Below are 14,480 nucleotides of genomic sequence, written 5' to 3'. Positions count from 1 at the left end.
TTGTTCATCTGTTTACTTTGATCAACTAATTACTATCCTTCACATTTTTGTGAGAAGTTTTCGACTAAAGCTCCCCCTCGTATTCTACTAATCACCCCGGACCATAAATTGTTTTTTTTTTTCACAATCTTTTCTTCATTTACCATTGTTGTTTGTGACTGAATCCGTAATCTCGTTATACAATTTTATATGGAATTTTGATGTTTCTATCTTTGAACTTTCATCACTAAGCTCCTGCTTTCCCACTTTCACTTGAAGAATACACTGTTTTCATCACCACTACACCAGAGCTTACAATTACACTGTCTGATGTGCGTTTCGATAACCAGTTTACCATCAGTCTCTGAAGACGATAACTTGGTTATCGAAACGCGCGTCATACAATGTTATTGTGTTGGTGTTGGTGTAGTGCTGGTGTAAACAGTGTGTTCAGTATGAATATGACCAACGGTTCCAGGAATTCCAGCTCAGTTTCACTTAGTATTTACACTAGGTCTGAGGATTTTTTACTTTTTTAGTATTTCTGTTTCTGTCATGTTTATCGATTACCTGAAGCCTTCCGATGTTATTATGATTCCGTATCGTGTCTTTGTGCTTTTAGATATGTCTTCATTTTTTCCTTCAGTAATTCCTACGTTTAGAGCCATATGCTGATTTGCATTTTGATGGGTGAAGTATTGTTTGATATTTCATAGTCCCAAACCTTCAGATGTCCAGATAGGTTTTTAAATTTGCTTCTATATGAAAAATTTATTATTTGTTGTCATTTTCTGCCTATAATCTAATACATTTTTCTATATTCCTCAATCCATTTCTTTCCTTTTAGACGTGTTCTTTCAGCTTAGAATTTAGAATCATTCCTAGATAATATTTAGTGTTTCCATATGGTATCTCAATTCAGTTTATTGTGAATGATACGTTTCCTTTGTTTGTTGTAACAAAATGTTTACCGATTTTGGTTTATTGAGTTTTATTCTTCATCTTTTGGTTACTTGGTGCGTTAGTAGAATCAATTTGTGTTTCTTTGCAGCTTTTCTTTAGCCTCTTCCACATTTGGTGGAAACAAGATTTGCAAATTCGGCGATTTATATGTCAATCCATTCTCTTATTTCAATTTAAAAGATCGTCATCTAAGTTTTCAATAGCTTCTTCACGCCAGACCTTATCAAACGCAAGATAGATATTTACCTTCATATATTTATCCAGTTAGATCTGTGGTCTTATGTACTATTGTTGGATGTTCTGATGGATGACCATTTTTTGTTCCATGATAATTTTTAGTATCTTCAGAAATAGTTTTCCAAAGATTTGTGACATCACAGGCGGCAGTTGAATGGGCCTAAAGGATTTAGCTTCTCTTCTTGAATCACAATTACTTACCTGAAGACATCGTGGATAAAATTTTATGTTGCTGTTAAGTTTATGTTTTTCTGACTACGAAAAAGTAATTGAAAATATAATGACTGTTAAAAATGCTGACAGACATGACGAAGCTTCATTTTTTTTTTAAATTGTTGAAAGTTCTCAAACTAATATTCAACTTTACGAATGAAAATTTCAAATACAACCCTCAAGAATGAATGCGGACCTGATAGGAACTAATTCGTAACCAGGACACGCACACCTTGCTTCAACTAACAAAATTACAACTAATATATATGAGAGAGAAAGAGAAGTGTGCTTGTTCCTTTTATTACCCTTATTTTCATCCCCGGTTTCGTTTTTTTTCTTTTCCTTGACACTCAACCAGCGCTCGCCCTAAATGGGTCACTGATATTATAAAAACTTTTTACATTAAACTTATAAAATACCATATACACTGTTAGTTTAGTTAATTATGGGTTATAATTATGCTTTTAACAACCAAAGATTGTAATATGTATGAAATATACATCACATATACGAGGTGTGATCAATAAATACGATTAATTATTTTGTTTTAAATAATGTAAAACAACAACATGAAATTTAGCAATCCACTTATTGAAAGTATGACTGGAAACGATTTTTTGTGCCCTTTTCGGAATGGTATTCAATTTTCATCGGGTTTTGGGGCTTAATGTTCGACACAAACCATTCCTCGTATTTAACTGACGACGATACATTTTATAAACAGTTTTTAAAGCACTTGCCTTATATAGATACTTCAACAAAATATTTGCGATGTTTTGCTGAATTACAAACCCAAATGGTGGTACTAGACACGAAATAGATTCAGTGTAAGTAATATAAAATTCATTCATTGTCAAATGCTGTAGATAATACTTTGTCTGCTAAAATTCTTTTCATCTACTTTTTCGTTAAATTAGGTTTGTAGTCTAACTGTTTCCTAGATCGTGGATTGGTGATAAGTTTTTTTAAAGATTAGTAAATCTCACGGTTTATCACATGACGATCGTGTTCAATGTCAATTCGGGCACAACAGTCGATTTTGGACGAGCTTCACGAAATTCATCCTGTAGTGAAGTGAGACGACGATTGATTTGAGAAAAACAGCGAAACCCGCTGGTTCGAATTAGTATTTCATCACCCAAAAGTCGAAGCGAGATCATGGGCACACGAAAGTCATAGAAAATCATCACCCGAAAATTTAATTCCATTTTTTAACCAAACAAAACAACTCGTATGACAACACGTTCTGAGTACTTTCACTATTAAAAAAGTGAAACTTCATTAAGGCAATGTCAAATTTGACATATTCATATCAGTGTTGCCATATCTCAACCTCAAACCTCGTATTAGTGAATACCAAAACAGTGCTCGTTGAAAATATCATGAATATGACAGAATATGATGTTGACATATCGGGAGAAAAAATCAATTGGACTAAAATCAATTATCTTGGTGTCATAAGATGAAAAAGGTAAGAGAGTGATAGGAAAAATGGCTACACTTGATCAGGGTCATACTGATTTACGTGAGAATTATAATGCTAATAGCTCCATATCGGAGCTCAGAAGGTTGTGGAAAGAAATAAAACCTCATTGGTACATCAGGACTGTGTAGATCTATCGAGAGTTGGAATAAAAGAAATAAGAAATCATAGAGAAGATTCGATCCCCCAGCTTAGGATCTGGATCAATATCCAGTTGACCACGACCAAGAAGAAAAAGTGTAAAGCGAGAAGAGGACACCACATATTGTTGTACCTGAAATTTGGGGAACTATACAAATAAACCCTTCAGCTTTATAATACTAGTATAGATAACGGAATTTTCATTTACGTGGAACTTGAGACGAATGTACATGTTTTGAGTTGCTTCTAAATTATTTATAAATTTATGTAGACATGTTTTCCTACACTTTGCTGAAGATATATCGAAAAATAGAGTCATAAATAAAACATTTATTCTAAAATTCTTTGACGGAGTACATACATAGTTTATGTATTGGCATTAACGCGAATTTTTCGCTTGTATTATGCAATAGTAATTTAAAAGTTGATGTAGTACTTCTCTTTCCTATATTTAGATAGAATTGAGACGATTCATCAACAGTTTTTTTTATTGTATACATTTGTCAACACGGTTTATTTTATAGAGTCCAGCTGCCAAAAGTTGCTTAGCTTATTGCCAAAATTTCGGGATTGAAATAAAAGTAGAGAAGAATAATGTTTCAATCTATTCACTTATCAAAACGTTCTCGAACAAATGGTCGTATTTGGAGAAATTTGACTTTTAACCTAAGCTTGTGTAGCTAAATTATCAAAACTGAAAATCTTTTCTTGATAATTTATATTATTAATATTTTGTTCATCTACATTCGGATATTGTATGATTCAATAATATAATAAATATTTGAAATGGTTCTACTTTGAGAAAAAATTGGCGTTTAATGGAAGAGGCTGCTGAATGAAGTCTCCACATTGATTACGGTGAGTTGAAAAATGCTTGAAACTTTTCAAACCTATTCGAAATACAAAAAGTTGTCCAAGGCGACCATTTTCTTCTCACACGGGAACTAGAAGTCACAAATTATAGTTCCTGTCTTATCACAGTTGCCAAATCAGATTGACTAATTGTGACAAATCGGGAAATAGAATGAAACACACTTTACTCACGAGTTCCATTCAAAATTTTTTCTACTTCCGTAGACTTGAAAAAATTCGACAAAACTTTTATCTATTTTTATTTTATAATAGTAATATAATTAGTACAACTGTGAGCATTATTAATTTGAAGTTACAGAAGAAGTTGCATTACTATTGGTTCTTGAATTGGCAATATTTAACGAGTACAAAGAAATAACATTGTCTATAGTTGCATTAGTACTTATTGGATTGTTGTTAGGATCGTGAACATTTACAATGTTGCTTTAAGTCGAACTAGTTGTTCCCGTTAAAATTTTCACTGCGGAATCTATTTTGTTTTTTATTCAGTCGTCTACGTAACCCTCCGCAACTGTGTTGGATTTCCACCCGCCGCGCTTCTTTAGTTGAATTATACCTCCGGAATCCACCAATAGAGACGTCGAAATGTATGCCCAGTGTAGTTTTTTGGATTAGGTAAATTCAAATATGTTGCGATAAGCGAGGGAATTTTTGAAACGGTATTGATACAACCTGGGTCTTGCATTTTCCATTTCTGTATTGCAAAAAGAAATGATCTGTTTTGACATTTGTGAGTCGTTGGTTTTTATATGTTTTATAAATGTTTACCATATTCAATCTATTGTCAGATATTTCAAAAATAACAGTAAATCGACGTTGAACATGAGTTTTTGTACCAGGTACTTCACGTGCAAATGTTTTAGATCTTTTGAGTCTATAGTCAACTGATTTATTTTTCAAATATGCAATGAGTTTCGAGTATTTACTGATCTCTACGTCGTTATTTACCATTAGGGTTCCTTTCAGTTTTAGTCGACTAAAGTGTTGAAGACTTATGCTAATAACACTCTGTCTGTGAAGTTTTTTATACCTTTTTTAGTGCGCCACTCCATAAAAGAATTATATTCCTTTAAATACTGTTTCCTGGATTTCTCAGTCGCTGCAGTTGTTGATTCAACATCTTCTGGTGGGCAGTTTAAACTTTCTTCACTATTACTCTCCATCACTTAATAATAATACTATACTAATTTAATTAGACACAAAATGGATTTTCTTAAACCACTATCAAGAAATAAAAGTGTCTATACGTCATGTTATCACATGAATTAAATAGTCGCTCATGATTAATAACCCCATGAAGGTGACGGTAAAATGTCTAGTTCAAAAGAGTAAACCGTATTACACTCGAGTGGTTCAAGTTGTGCCTGCCTTATGGAGATCCCAGTGGATATTAATCTCGAACTTCTGTGGGTTGTAGTGTAGTAAATTAACAATCTGGACGTCTACAGGGTGTTTAAGAACCATGTCTGCCTGTCGAGTGAGTCTTGCAAATTCTGCTCTAGATGGGATTATGCTGGACAGCTCAGAAGCCGTGGTAGTATCGGTAAAACAAAGTCAGGTCATCAATTTCCCTTCTATGCTATAAATTATCGCATTTAAAACGAATTCCTGTCTTCTGTGTTGAGTCGACCATATCCTCTAGGTATGCTTGTGAGTCGAGCTCCAAATATGCGAGCGGGTCTTGTAGAGACTTGGAAGCTGTTGCGGAATATAAAGATTTTAATTGATTCGGCCAAGTGGCTATGCCAAGAGATATTGCTTCCAACCTCAGCATCCATTAAGCGAATTTGTGATGATAGTGATATTTTGTGTTCAGACAGGACCAAATCCTGAGCTGCAGTGCCAGCCTTTGATGTAAAAACAGCAGTCTGGGTCCTTGCTGCATTAAACTTAATAAGATCGTTTTCTTCCTCCTCCAGAATGTTTTTAAGCTCGGTATCGATGGTGGTGATCTATTTAGTGGATCTGTTGATTTGATCTAAGACACTAGTGTGCTATCGTCGGCGAAGGTATATATCAGATTTACAGTTTTTTTCGAGTAGATCGTTGATGTACACGAGAAAGTGAAAAGATGACAAGATGCATCCCTGGGAACCATCAGCGTTGACCTCAAACCTCTTTGAAGTATGTCCACCGATAACGACTTGGATAGATTGATCAGATTGGCAGGACAAACTCTATCAAAAGCCTTCGGTATATCTAGTGCGAATTTAATCCATACGTTGGTGACATAGACCAGGAGTCAGTATTATAAAAGCGTGGGGCTTCTTTGACATTTTTCTAATAACTAATCCTAAACATCTACCATTTGGAGCGAGTTAATGAAGATATGGAGAATAAAAAGTCAAGGGAAAACTTACTTTTGGTAACGGAAAAATAATTAGGATGATCTTGAATGGAAATGGAGCCCAAGTCTATTAATTACGATCTAGAAGCTTCAATAAATAAGCTACCCTAAATACACGTACCGTATTTATATTTCAGTCACCTACATAAGAGATCCACGGAGAAAAACTACCATCCATCTTACCGTGGAAAGTTATTTAGAGTATATAAAGAATATGGGAAGAGAGAGGAATAAGGGAAAGGAAAGTTCTGTTCCTTCAACTAAAATTTATTAGTTAAAAAACACAAAGTTAGTTTCAAAATGCCCCGACAGCACCCCTTACTTTTATAATAGTTACATTAATTTTCTCGTTAGTAATTTTATTTTTATTCCCAAGAATCATTTCTCATTAAAGTTTTTTAGTGTTTTAAACTTTAATTTATATGTTTACGTATCGGAAATATGAAATTCTAACAACAAACGGCAAATCCGTTTCGATTTCGATGAACCAAATCACAAACAGAACGTGATGTCCCTATAATTGTTTTTGAACTGTACTTACCGGTAAATATAGAAAACGTGTAGCAGTCGCAGCGGACGTTTATGTTTATAATTCGATAATTGTTATAAATTATTACTTATTATAAATATAATAAGTTATAAATTGTATTTCAACCGTATTTGAAACAGTGACTGATATTCCACTTCTTTCCACAATTATCAATAAGAAGTAAAAAAGTTTTTTGATGTCTGTTATTTCAGCCACTAAATGATACACACTTACATCTCCTGGTTGCCTTTGGCTGGTTTTTTTTGGTATTTAGTTCATCATTCTTGGTAGTCTGTGGGTAAATTTGGAACCTTGTGCAAAATTTTTTAGTTTTTCTTCACTATTTCAATTAATAGAGTCCGTGAAACTTGTGGAATTCTGAGCGTAAGCTCCGTTATTGTGAAACGGATCTTTTTATCAACTTCCGAGGAATATTTCTCAATTAAAAACTTATGTTTTATCAAGAAGATAGATAATGATGTAGGTGATGGTTAAAAGCAGAAATAATTAGTGATATCCCAGATACTAATCGTCACGAAGCTATCTCATCAATCGAGTTCATTTGATCAGAATAAAAAATGAATCGTGGGGCGCGTGAAATTCCTATCAACAAATTCGACCGCTCATATCTATATTGATTTTTACGATAAATTACATTTCTTGAGCTTTTCAAAAGCCTAGATTGATGGAAATAAGTGTGCCAAGAACTAATTACCCATATTGCTTTTTTTACATCTACTCTACACGGATCATCAATCCATATTCTCCATGAAAAAAGTTCAGCAAGAATATAATTCTCGTAAAAACACAGAAAATAAGCAACTGAACGTCAGCGTTGATAAGAACAGAAAGTTGTGTTTAAAAATAGGTCTAAAATGACGAAAATTGAAACAACATCATGTTAAAAGAAGGTGAAACGGTTTTTAATACGGAATATATACCTAGTATTATTCGGATTAGAAGGTGCAAATTTGAAAACTATTTAAAGTTTGTGTCAGTTTATCTGAATTATATAGTTAAATATTGGAAATCAATTTATTCATGTAAGACAGGAGGAAGCGACTTGAATATCTACACGAAACTACCTAAAAGACTGAACGTAAACAGCCTCTGAAGACGATAACTTGGTTATCGAAACGCGCGTTATACACTCTAATTGTGAGTAGTGGTGTAGTGGTGGTGCACACAGTGTATTCAGAACGTGGTTTCCAATTAGAACGTGCATTTTGAATATCATAACATTGAGTATTGAAAAAATACTGCTTTCAACAAAGACGTTTCTGTTATACAAGAAATGGAAGTTAAAAAATCATATTAACCGATAATACTACCCCTGATTACAAATGAACGTCTTACTCATAATTCATATTGGTTTTAATAGTCTTTTTGTTTTGTTTTGTGTGGCAATTTGTCGGCTATAATACTCTGGAGAGATTTAAACAGTTTACATACTACACTTCATGAATTTCGAAATTTGAATAAATTAATTTAACGACGGGATCTGTGAACTGTACCGAAATTCCCTGAAGCGTATTTTGCTGATTATAAATATTGCTGTATACGATTTTATGCTAAGCTTCACGAATATACACTACAGCCGGATGGTTAAATTATGTACCATTATTAAGGGATGATACAACTGACAACTATGTTTTTATTGTAAACTGGAAATTTTCCGATAAGAACTGTTATTTTGAGTTTCTACTAACAATATTCGATTTCAAATAATAATTTTATTGTAATTTTTGATTGATTCAAAGCGGGATCGAAAAACCACAATCGTTGAAGACTCACAGGCCTAGAGAAAGTAGCTCAGATCGGATAATATATCCATGTGTAATCCAGACTATAAAACAAGGCGAAGGTTCGTGATAATCTGGATATGTTTTGAAGGAAGAACGACTAGAGATCTGGTGAAACATGAAGGAATTTTTTAAAAAAGGAAAGGAGAGTATAGTACGTTCTGACCATCGCTTGGTTACCATGACAACGATCCCAAGCATTCCTCGAACAAAGAGTTTTTGGAATAATTGGTACTCCGTCGCTCGACCTCAATCCGATTAAGTTGTGGGACAAATTGGACAGAAAGTCAGAAAGCAATTTCCTACTTCCACTTCTCAACTTTGGAATATTTACAAAAGCGCAAAGAACCAAATAGACGACGATTATTTGTCGAAATTGCTACAGGGAATGCCAAAATTGTGCACCAAAAAACAGAAGGAAGTTACATCGATGAATAAAATATTATATTATTATCGATCATAGTAATAAGTTAAAAGTAATTTGAATGATTCTTCAAATAATTCTGGACGAAGGTATCGGATTTCAAAGGTTAGTACAGGCGGCTAAAGAAGAACAACCTACCGGCACCAAATGAGTAAATCTTCTACTTCGTAGAAGATATTTTGTACAAGACTCTGTACCTCATTATTTTCCTTTCAGAATATGTAAACTCCTCATGAAGAAAACAATTCTTTCGGGGTTTTCATGTCTCACTTCTACCTAGGTTGTATGAATCGGCTGACCAAACATTCACTTTTTTGAAATACTCTTTTTAATTATATAATAGAGATTGTTTTTTCTCTAATATCGACAGTTGTGGGAAGATGAAACACCATTTGAGGTAAAAGTACTAACTAACTAAATTACTAACCATTTTATTGCTCAACATGAATATTCGCGATCATGGGTATAACCCTCGAAAGAAATAACTTTCATAATTGAACAAGATTTGACCAAATATTATCGTGAAAGGCAATCGAACTTGGCAAACGGAGCGAAAAATTTGCTGCGGTGGCAACGTTGCTATACAGTTGATCAGGTAAACAAGCCCTTATCGCATACATACAACTGTTGCATCGACTTTTCGTGATTTCTACTCAACTAAACAGTTTATAGTCCAAGATCCCACTGCTTGATCCTGCAGCTATCTATTTTTTGATTGATATTAATTTTAAAGGAATCTTGAGGATGTATGGAATGGATTAAAGATAGGTTGCCTTGTAAAATTAGCCGCAATTACCAGTAATTAATTTTAATTTCATTAATACACTAATATGACTTGCAGCTATATGTTTTTTCAGTCAATATTGAAGCGTTTGAAAGAAAATGATGTCGCGAATCAAAATAAAAATGATTGATATGCTTTGTCCTTATTTATCGCACGTAATAATGCTTGCATCTTCCTCTGGCACTTACCTGGAGCGAGAGTCGTTCACAAAAATCATGGCAACCTCTGTTTGCGGCCATTGTACAAATGGCAACCATGGATTTTCATGTTCAATGTATATAAAATTTTAATTTTGCATAAAAATTTTTAAAAAAAACCTGTGAATGCAGTTAATTAACAATAATATACCTGTTTACACCTGGCAACTCTAATGTTGTAAACGACTGAGAGCTGGCAACATATTCAAGATTCCTTTAAAATTAATTTTATCAAAAAAACAGATACCTGCAAGATCAAACGGTGGGATCTTAGACTATTAGTTGGTGGAGGTGCGCATACAATCGCGTTTTTTTTTATTTCCTCAAATCGACCAGTCTTTATTCAGCAACGCTCGAGTCGAGGTGTTACAAACAATGTCAAAAAACAAGAAAGTTTCAGTTTGTGCTTTGCTTTTACACAATTTAAGATAGATGAAGAAAGAAGATACCTACTGTGTACATCCTATACTCATATTGATATCTGACTCTTTAAGTATAGCGCAGGCCTTTTTTCTTCGCTTTTAATGAACTCCTTCGTGTTGTCCGTCATGGTGACAAGAGACGTGGCGCCACTTCAAATGCTTATACGAGACTGACAGTCGCTTATCGACTGTTTAGTCGATGGTATGCGCACATCAATACAATGCAATACCAATTGAGCGCTTGATCGATATTTATCTAACTTTTAAATCACAAGCAAATCGATAAAGCTTTTTTTGTCGAACAACTATCGAGTTGACAACAGCTTTTGTTGAATTTTGCGGTGTATCTATGGATAATATGTCAACGAAATATCTAATCTAAGATAAGTAAAATCAACATGGAAGTGTTGCAGATATAGAATGTTATATGTTGGATTTAAGACAACAAAGCTTGGAAGTAATGGAGCTTGAATCAAACTGAAGCATCTAACATGGCAGATTCGGCGACAAGTTTTTTCAATCTGTGACAGGAAATCAATCACCGAAAGTGAACAAAACCTTTTTAGGCGACGCCATTTGAAAGTTGTTCGTTCTGTATTCATTTACATACCGAAAGTGGCGTTTTGAGTGTTCCATGTAGTGAAAGTGACAATTCCGTACTTCAAAACACTTTCGGGGCGCTCTGGAGTAGAAAACTTCATTGTTGACTATTGACTGTTGACAGTTGACAGTTTCATTTTGATGATTTTGCATAACATTAAATTTTTAATATTCTGAAATTTTTTGTTTTATCCGAAGTTTTGTCCAAATTAATGAATAACAATGAATTATGATGAAAAAGAAAACATCAGCGGTGAAGAGTTACTCGAATCCACGTCCCACACCACCTGATCTCCCGAAGAAAGCGATGCAGCCGTTCTTAATTCGTTGCCGGATAAATCTCGTGCAAGGTACGAAAAACAGTACGACCTTTTTATGAAGTAGTGTCACCAGAAAAAATTATAAATAAAATGTTTATAATTCTCTATTATTTATTTTCTTTCCTCAGTGTAATAGAAAATTTTTTGGATCTTATGCGTCGTCTAAAAAATGTTGTGTACGCCGCGTCTGAAGTACCACTCGTACTTTGTTGAACTCTTTCAGTCCTCGGCATACACATAACTTTTCAATTATGTGACAACCAACTATTAACTAACACGTCTTTACAATTTATAAATAATTTAAATAACTATGATAAGCGAAATTTTATAATGTCGTCAGCTCCTTCTTTATTATCTTTTGGAAAATGCGCGCCATATTTCAAGGTATATTTTAGATTTTCTGATACACACAGGTGCTATAACTTGATGTCTAAGATTTAAATGACAGATATGACATTGACAGAATGGGACATAAGTGACACACCTTATATATAAATAATGGGTATACAAGCTGGTGAAATTGTTAAAAAAAGTCTTACCAAATGCCAAAAATAACTACCAAACTGTCAAGTGGTCAGTTTGATTATCGATTGAGCGAAAAATTTGCAAACGCAAGGAAAACCACGAACTACAGGGACTACGACCAATGCGTAGTGAGATTAAAAATGTTATAAGAAAATTGCTGTACCCTAAAATTAGCTTTTTCAAGAACATAACTGCAATCGCCTTGCTTTGTCACCTTCTTCTAGATATACTCGTAGATACATATCTGTAATTTCGATTCTTCTTCTTCTTCTTCTTCTTAGTCTTCTTCTTCTATCTGTTCTATAGGCAATTCTACCTATTTCTTCACAACTTTATAAATTCTAGTCTTGGTTTCCGTTCGTATATATTTGTTTCTCCATATTGTATTATTGAGACATCTTGCTGCTGTATTGGCTTTCTGTATTTGTTTTTTTAACTTCTGATTCTGCATCTCCATAGCTTAATAGTGTGATGCCTAAGTAGTTAATTTCCATCTTACATCTAATCGGTTCTTTGCTAATGACCAGTGTTTTTGCTTCTTTGCGACAATGTTAAACTTCTGGACCAATCCTTGTAGGTCGTCTTCACTTTCTGCTATGAGTATAGCATCATCTGCATAGCAGAGAATTTTTATTTCTCTATTTCCCATCTTATAACCTTTCCTCCTTTTCACTGCCTTTATTATTTCATCCATTATGAGATTAAAAGGTTAGGGATTCTTCCTGTCTTATACAAATACAAATTTTGGGGGAGTTTCATCATAGACTTCTGTATCTTTCTTCTAATGCTAAATGCTTCTTGTTTTGAGATACCTCCTTATCAAACGCCAAGCAGTATACCTTTCACAGAACAGAGCAATGATCATAATCATTTATCTTTTGCCAGTTTCATAATCCTTATACTTCAAAGAAAGTGTTTTTACTTGGAGAAAAAAACTAGAAAAATTATTGAGAAAAACGTGCAACCTCCATTTTTCTTTACGTAATACAACCCGCCTGACAAAATACCGATGAATAATTCTACACATAAATATATGCCATCTTTATTTAGGATTACTTTTAAATAGATGACATTCGTGGCTCATGGTGTTTATATTTTTTTTGGTGATTATATATCTGGATCTCTTAACTGTCATTATTTTTATTCATAAATATCAAGCCTAATTAGAGAACACACTTTTTTCCGACGTGAATATTTTTTTAAATATAGAGAAGAGGTCGAGTTGACAAGACGATTAAGATGAATTTTTGAAATGAATTTTAGAAAAAATAAAATCAAACAGAATCCATTTCGATAATTGGTTCAAATCAGTTTTTATAAAACAATTTTCTATGGAATATAAACTGACCATAACTTCCCTTAAAAAATTCGAACGGAGTTACCAAAATGCGTATTCTAAAATATATACTGGGTGTGAACAATAAGAAGCCAAAAAAAAAAAATTCGACATTTCAGTGAATATAGCGCAGACTCTAGATGGAAACAAAATTGGTTATTTTGGCATTCTTTCGACAAATAATCGTCGTTTATTCGATTCCATTCGTTTTTCAGGATATTCCGAAGATGTCTGGAAGTAGGATACTATTTTCTCACTTCCTTGGCCAATTTGTCTTACAACAACTCAATCGGGTTGAGATCGGGCGACTGTAACGATCAAATCTTTACTTTTAGTACATTCTTTTCGGCGATAAGTTATTTTTGCCTAGACTGTGAAGTTTCAATCAATAGTTTTTTGGTTTTACCCATTTGAAAACTGGAAGTATATTATTTTGAAAATTCATGAATTAATTATGCGGTAGGGAAAAATTTCAACTGGTGCAGTATACAAAATGACAAATAAAAAATTTGATTGTCTAGGTTTACACAAATGAATCCGCGACATTTTTCAAACCAACGTTAAACCGTATGTCTGTTTCTGATCGAATTTAAACAAATTTTAACTCACTAGTGATTGTTCAACATCTTAGGGTCCCATACTTCCAATTCCTTGAAATACTCTTTGCACAGCTTCGAGGAATACTTGGGATCGTTTTCATGCTGGAAAATTAATTTTCTGTCGATCAAACGTTGGCCAGAACGTACTATATTTTTTTATAACTTCCTTTCTTCAAAATCCCTCAAAATTTTACTAGATCTACAGTCTCCCTTTCTCCAAAACATCCTCCTCAACTCAACGATCCTTCGTCGTGTTTTACAATCGGGATCTAATATCCGTTCTTCCTTTGATCTATGCGCAAACTTTGGCTACTTTAGCCTACTGCAACCTTTCATTTTGACGTCTTAAAAGAAATTTTTTAACTGTTACCCTTCGAAAAAAGGCAGATATCTAGGTTCATTGATCTAAGCTGCTAACTCAGAGCTCGCGAGTCGTTGATCAAGTTTACTGATCAGTACAATACGTTTATCTTCAGCGGTTGTTGTTTTTGGAGGCCGTCCTGAACGCCAAAAAAAATTTGTGATTGATTAACGTGTTCCAAACTCTTTGGTTTTATTCAGCTCAAAACTCACAAGTCTGAATTTGCGAGAACGAAAACAACTTCACATAAAGATGTCTTGGTGCAAAATGTATGAATCACAGCACGTTGCGTTTCAAAGGACTTAGTAGGACTAAACTACAATCATAAACATAAAATTTGAAGAA

At 33.8% G+C, this 14,480-nt stretch overlaps 1 protein-coding gene across 3 annotated transcripts in view; it reads right to left on the bottom strand.

The window, feature by feature from the left end:
* The window catches only part of LOC130449129 (1-phosphatidylinositol 4,5-bisphosphate phosphodiesterase epsilon-1-like), a 337,095-nt gene that overhangs the window by 181,949 nt on the left and 140,666 nt on the right, over nucleotides 1-14,480 (bottom strand). The window lies entirely within an intron of this gene.

The sequence above is a fragment of the Diorhabda sublineata genome, chromosome 9 (genome assembly GCF_026230105.1).
Source record: "Diorhabda sublineata isolate icDioSubl1.1 chromosome 9, icDioSubl1.1, whole genome shotgun sequence".
Taxonomy (NCBI): domain Eukaryota; kingdom Metazoa; phylum Arthropoda; class Insecta; order Coleoptera; family Chrysomelidae; genus Diorhabda; species Diorhabda sublineata.
Note: the sequence above shows the minus strand (reverse complement) of the source record. Positions and strands in the feature narration are given on the sequence as shown.